At 35.9% G+C, this 7,060-nt stretch overlaps 1 pseudogene; it reads left to right on the top strand.

The window, feature by feature from the left end:
* The first annotated feature begins 5,559 nt into the window (after positions 1–5,559).
* LOC121039164 (olfactory receptor 51F2-like) lies at positions 5,560–6,497 on the top strand (annotated as a pseudogene).
* The last annotated feature ends 563 nt before the right edge of the window (positions 6,498–7,060 follow it).

Consider the following 7,060-nt stretch of genomic DNA (forward strand, 5'->3'; position numbering starts at 1 on the left):
CTGTAGTATTCTTAAAGAGATTAAGACATTCAAGCCAGATTGAAAATGAAGAGATGCATTTGAAGTCAATTAACTTAGGTTAAATAGGTCAGCAGTGGCTATGAAAATGAGCAGCACTAATAGAAGTATCCATAGCTCAAATCCATGATTCCAGGAGGCACCATTATCCAACATGCATGATTCATTTTACCAGTGGTCTTAATAATTTAGCATGTAAGAAAATAATAGCTTTCCATTTCCCCTCGCTGTTGATAAGGAAATAAGTTTTAAAAAAAGCAACAAAAATCAGGAAGTGAAAAAACAAATTTATCAAATATCAAGTGTTTGATGCCCTAATACATATGCATTTATAGTAGTGTTTAGAACCAAGGAACAATGACAGTGTACGTCTATGGAAAGAGGAAAAACCACATGAATATTTGAAATTTTAGTAATTTACATGCATATGTAACAAAAGTTTATTTTTTAATGTTATTCTATAAATTTCACCACATCAAGAAGAACTGATATGTAGCATAGTAGAATTGTAACCAATTTTAAATTTACATACATGGAATTCAAATCCTAGCTTTTCCACTGTGTGAAATATTATAATTTATCTCTATAATTTTTACATTCCTGGGATGAAAAATTAGGATATTATAAGCAAATTGATTTTTAAATTAATTAAGATAATCTACATAAAGCACAAAATTCATGTAAAGCCTGACACATTTTGGGATTTTATAAATGATAGATCTTAACTACTTTCAAAGTAACTATATTACCTCCAATTTACCAATGAGAAAATAGCATCAAACATTCTAAATTAAGAATTCAGAGAAAGGGGAACCCTCTTAAAAGGTTGGTGGGGATGCAAACTGGTGCAGCCACTCTGGAAAACAGTATGGAGGTGCCTCAAAAAGTTAAAAATAGAACTACCAACAATCCAACAATTGCACTACTAGATATTTACCCAAGGGATACAAAAATACTGATTCAAAGGGATATATGCACCCTGATGTTTATAGCACATTATCAACAAAAGCCAAATTATGGAAAGAGTCCAAAGGTCCATCGACTGATGAATGGCTAAAGATGTGGTATGTATATACAATGGAATATTACACAGCCATAAAAAAGAATGAAATCTTGACATTTGCAATAAAATGAATGGAGCTAGAAGGTATTATGCTAAGTGAAATAAGTCAGTCAGAGAAAGACAAATACCATATGATTTCACTCACATGTGGAATTTAAAAAACAAAACAAACAGACATAGGGAACAAAATAAAGGAAAACCAAGAAACAGACTCTTAACTGTAGATAACAAAATAATGATTACCAGAGGGGTAGAGGGTCGGGGGATGAGTTAAATAGGTGATGGGGATTAAGGAGTGCCCTTGTTGTGAGAAGCACTGTGTGATGTGTGGAAGTGTTGAATCACTATATTGTACACCTGAAACTAATAGTACACTGTATGTTTACTAACTGGAATTTAAAAAAAAACTTGAGGGGTGCCTGAGTGGCTTAGTCAGTTAAGCATCCCATTACGCTCAGGTTCATGATCTCACAGTCTGTGAGTTCAAGCCTCACATCGGGCTCTGTGCTGACAGCTCAGAGACTGGAGTCTTCTTCAGATTCTGTCTCTGTCTCATGCTCTGCCTCTCTCATGCTGTGCCCTGCTCATGCTTGCTCTCTCGTGCTCTCTCTCAAAAATAAATAAACATTAAAAAAAATTTTAATGAAAACTTGAAAAAAATATTCTAAGTCCTATGATTCCAGAATTTTTCTTCCATTATAATTTCCCTCCTCTTTCATACTCCAGAGAAACAGAACAAATAGGAGATGGTAGGTAGGTAGGTAGGTAGGGATTTATTATGAAGAATTGGTTCACACAATTATGGAGGCTAAGAAATCCCACAGTCTGCCATTTGTAAGCTGGAGATCCTGGAAAGCCAATGGTGTAGTACCAATCCAAGTCTGAAGGCTCCTGAAAACTAGAAGCACCGATGGTGTAAATCCCAGCCCAAGGGCAGAAGACCCATGTCCCAGCTCAGCAGTCAGGCAGAGAGAAAGAACTCCTCCTGCCTCTGCTTTTTCATTCTATTCAAGCCTTCAACTAACTGAATGAGGCCCACCCACAGTGGGAAGGGTAATCTGCTATACTCAATCTACTGACTGACTCAAACATTATCCCTTCACAGACATACCCAGAAATAACGTTTAATCAGATATATGGGGTGGCCCAATCAAGTTGACACATAAAATCAACCATCACACACCACACACACACCTGAATCCATTTCTTGATACCTCTACTTAGAATTCAGATCTCGATCTAGACATCATTATTTACTGGAAACAATTCCTTATTCCTCACAATGAGTTTGTTGTCTTTATGTGCTCTCATAGCATTCTAGATTTACTCTTTACACTCTAATTCCATGTTACTTGTCTGTGTTCCCTTGTCAACTAAGTGTTTTCAGGATCAGAGACATCATTACACTTAGCATTTAATTTCCCGTTTCTCATCCAAGGTACATGGGAAATATATTTTTTTCTGAATGACTGAATGAATTTTCAGTATTTTTGCTTAGTAAAGTGACTGTTTTGACAAGTAGTAGTGGAAGCTCATTCCTGCACTGTTTCTGGATCATTCCATGCATTAAAGTACTTCTTAAAGGAGCATCTTATAAATTCCCTCTAGTTTTCAGAAGATATAGGTGTATCTTCTGTATGGCACACAGATCAAATGTAGTTCTCAAATATAATAACATTTCAACCATTTGAACACAACCATGTGTTTGCTCTTAGTTTTCTTTTCTCCTGGCTGATTCTAAACTTTATAATTTCTGACTATTCTTTTTTTTTTAAACAGCCATCTCTTCAATTCATCTTAACAGGAATAAGACTAGTAAAATTAAGCAGTTGCTTTTAGGCAAGTGGAAGAACATGTGATAAAATTAATGTCATTATATGACAGAAATTAAAATATCTCTAAGGTACATTCAAATTCAATAATTCTAGGATTCTACATTACTCTAAAATGTTATAAATGAAGGCATTTCATTTATAAGTCTCTTCTTAGAAGAGACTTTGAAAATAAAAATAATATGTCTCCTTGAACCCTACTGCTGCTACTTTCCTGACAATGGAAATATTAACCTTCTTGAGTATTTATTTTATTTAAATTAAATCTGCTAAAATTTGTATTGATGATTCCAGCCATCAGGAAATCTTTTTTCTTTTTCTCTTTGTAGGCTTATTTATTTATTTTGAGAGAGAGAGAGAGAGAGAGAGAGAGAGAGAATTCCAAGCAAGCTCTATTGTCAGTGTGGAGCCCGACAGGGGCCTTGAACCCATGAACCATGAGATCATGACCTGAACAGAGAGCAAGAGTCAGACACTTAACCAATTGAGCCACCCAGGCGCTCCAGGAGATTGTTTTTCTAGTAATTTCTCTATCTTCTATATAGACCTTTAAATATAACCTTTAAAATGTTTGTCATAAATTATCTGATAAAAGGATTTTTTTTTGAATGATGCCAGAGAACTGAGAAATTTATTTCATTTCACTTAATACACTTTTGGGTCAAATTATTATGAAACATGAATCATCTTATAATCAGGATAGTAACTATTCCATAATGCCTATATTACATACTTAAAATTTCTGCATAGGGCCCTTTCCATAATCTCTCAAATATTTAGGATATTAAGTAATGCCCGCAAGCTTATTTCTGTGATTTTTTTTTTAAGCCGCAATTGCATGGAATAAGAAAACAATAGGTGCGCCCGGGTGGCTCAGTCGGTTGGGCATCCGACTTCGGCTCAGGTCATGATCTCACAGTTCATGAGTTGGAGCCCCGCGTCGGGCTCTGTGCTGACAGCTCAGAGCCTGGAGCCTGCTTTGGATTCTGTGTCTCCCTCTCTCTCTGCCCCTCCCCTGCTCATGCTCTCTCTCTCTCTCTCTCTCTCTCTCTCTCTCTCTCTCAAAAATAAACATTAAAAAAATAAAAAATAATAATGGAGATTATCTAATTCCATTAACCTTAATATGAACATTAAATGACAAAACCAAAGACATGTGCCTATTTTGTGAATTAACCCAAACTGAGCAGCCTCAGATGTAATATGTGTTGGAATCTCAGTAACTTGTGAGAGCAGGAATAAAAGTTGAGACTAGATAGCAATAGTAGCTAGAGATTTAAAAATGAGTAGCCAGGGATTTATTTATTTAAAATTTATTTATTTAAAAATAAATAGCCAGGGATAAGATCCACTGACCAAGAAATACAACAGGTATTAACAAGAAGTGTCACAAACTAAGATTTGGAGCCAGAATGTTTCAATAACTAAGGAGGTAAAATTGTGTAGGTATAACACAGCTGTAGGAGTATATTCTCCAAATCAGGTAGTTGGAGACTTCATGGTTCCAAATGTTCATGAAGGACCAACGGGATTCCAGCCAATGACTAGGACTAAGAGGAAAGTCACCAGTTTCTGAGAAGCCAAAGAGAAGAAAATTTAGGGTATTCAGAGCACCACCATATTGGCTTAGTGAAGCTCTTAGCAAGACTTTCCAGTACATTAAGGGGACTAGATCACAAGAGTTAAGTCAATACAGGAAAGAAGAAAGGAAGGAGAAGAAAACTTACCCAGGACCTCATCTACAAAATAGTAAGTCTCATTTCAGATGCTACCTATTGGTGGAGCTGAAAGCTCAAATGTGTGTTTGCTTTCATGAAGACACCCTCTGTAAATATACTCTTCTGAGGCTATATGTAAGTAACAGATGGCAATGATCGCAACAACACTAAGCTGGCCTCTGTACATGCAGTTCACTCTTAGCTTTGAAATTGAATACAGTTGTCTTTGAAAGAGACTAACTGCTGACAATGATGCTACAGAAAATTTTCTTTAACAATTATGTGTCAACACTACAGTAATAACAGATAAGAAAATAAAAAATCAATATTAGAAATCTAACCTCAGATTAGAAGCAACCTTAACAAGCCAGGGATAAGACCCATTGATGAAGAAATAATGAATAGGTTATTTTGACGTATAAAATTATTTCCTAAAAAGACTATATGTCTTTAAAGTGTATGACAAATTCCATGATAATGCACTAAAATAAAAACACTCAAAGATATATATATTTTATTAAGTAATAAATCTTACTTTTAAAAACTAATATTACTTTGAGAAATCCATTAAATTCTTGACATTTTCAGATTATCTTGCTACAATTCTCTATGCAGGAAGTACAGAGAAGGGGGAAAGAAAATGCTTAGAGTTAAAGAGGAAGACAAGAAAAAGTACTGCTGAGATTAAAAAAAAATCCTATTCTCTTTTGTGAATTAGGAAATATGAATCATGGAGGGGAAGCTCAATAAAGCAAAAAGAAAAGAAATAACTGAGAAGCAAAAAGGAGAGGATGAAGTCCTAGGAGTAATCTGCAATTTGATTTCTCTAACTACAGTTAATAGAAATCACAATTAAATTGCTGAATGGTGTTTTCATTTCTCCTTCTAGGGTATTTTATTTCAAAAGAATTAATCTTCCATAGTAATGATGTCATCCTTTCCTAACATCACTTCAACTTCTCTATTCTTTTTCCTGACGGGAAAACATCTCCAGGTCTTGAAGCTACCCACACCTGGACCTTCATCCTCTTCTGCTATCTGTACATGACTTCCCTTTCTGGGAATACTTTAATACTGTTTTTCACCATCACCAAGTCAAGTCTCCATGCACCTATGTACTATTTCCTCTCTATGCTCTCAACCACTGACTTGGGCTTGTATATTTCAACGCTGGTCACTATGTTGGGTATATTCTGGTTCAGTGCAAGACAAATCAGTTTCCATGCCTGTGTTGCCCAGACATTCTTCATTCAACTCTTTACCGTCATGGAGTCCTCAGTGCTCCTGGCAATGGCCTTTGACCACTTCATTGCCATTTGTAACCCACTGAGCTATGCTGCCATCTTAACTGATTCCAGAATTGTCAAAGTATGGTTTGCCGTCCTTGTCAGGGTAACAGTGATCCTAGTGCCTCTGGTCCTACTTCTTAAACGTTTATCCTTCTGCCAAAGCCATGTGCTTCCTCATTCTTATTGTTTCCATCCTGATATAATCTGGCTTCATGTTCTGACAATAAGATCAACAGTGTTTTAGGACTTACTGCCCTTGTAGTTACTGTGGGAGTGGACTCCACCTTTATTTTTCTCTCCTATATTCTTAAGACTATCCTAAACATTGCTTCCCTAGAGGACTGGCATAAAGCCTTTAGCACTTGTATTTCCCACATAGGTGCTGTGGCCATCTTCTACATTCCTCTCATTAGCTTGTGCTTTGTCCATAGGTTTGGGAAAAAGGCGCCTCCTTATGTTACACATTCTTATGGTTAATGTGCGTTTGCTTCTTCCATCAGTGATGAATCCTATTATTTACAGTGTAAAAACCAAGCAGATCCGTAGGGCCATTAAAAAAGTCCTCTTTCCCAAGTGATTTGAGGTTTGACTCTAATACCTTTTTAATAAAATCTACTCCTTAGCTATCATTTCCAAGACCTAGTGTTTAATCAGTAAGCTTTCATTAGTGACCTGAAACCAAAAAAACTAGAAAGTTGGGTAGGATGGGTAGGAGATGCAATTTGACAGAAATTTATTTTTTATCTTCAATAGAACTATTACTAATCTACTCTTTAAAAATAAGCAATAAAATATCTTAATATTATGGGTATAATATAATATCCCAATAATATCCTAATATTATGGGATATATATATATGTATATGTTTATTTATTTATTCTGAGAGGGGGGGAGGGAGAGGGAGAGAGAGAGAGAGAGAGAGACAGAGAGAGAGAGAATCCCAAGCACGCTCCACACTGTCAGCTTCGAGCCTGATATGGGGCTCAAACTCATGAACCATGAGATCATGACCTGAGCCAAAATGAAGAGTCAGATGCTCAACCGACTGAGCCATCCAGGTGTGCCTGGGTATTATATATATTAATATAAATTTCTGAAAGCATGAATGAAAATAGGTAACATGAATGCTTTGCCCATTA

The sequence above is a fragment of the Herpailurus yagouaroundi genome, unplaced genomic scaffold (genome assembly GCF_014898765.1).
Source record: "Herpailurus yagouaroundi ecotype Mexico unplaced genomic scaffold, PumYag 180, whole genome shotgun sequence".
Lineage (NCBI taxonomy): Eukaryota > Metazoa > Chordata > Mammalia > Carnivora > Felidae > Herpailurus > Herpailurus yagouaroundi.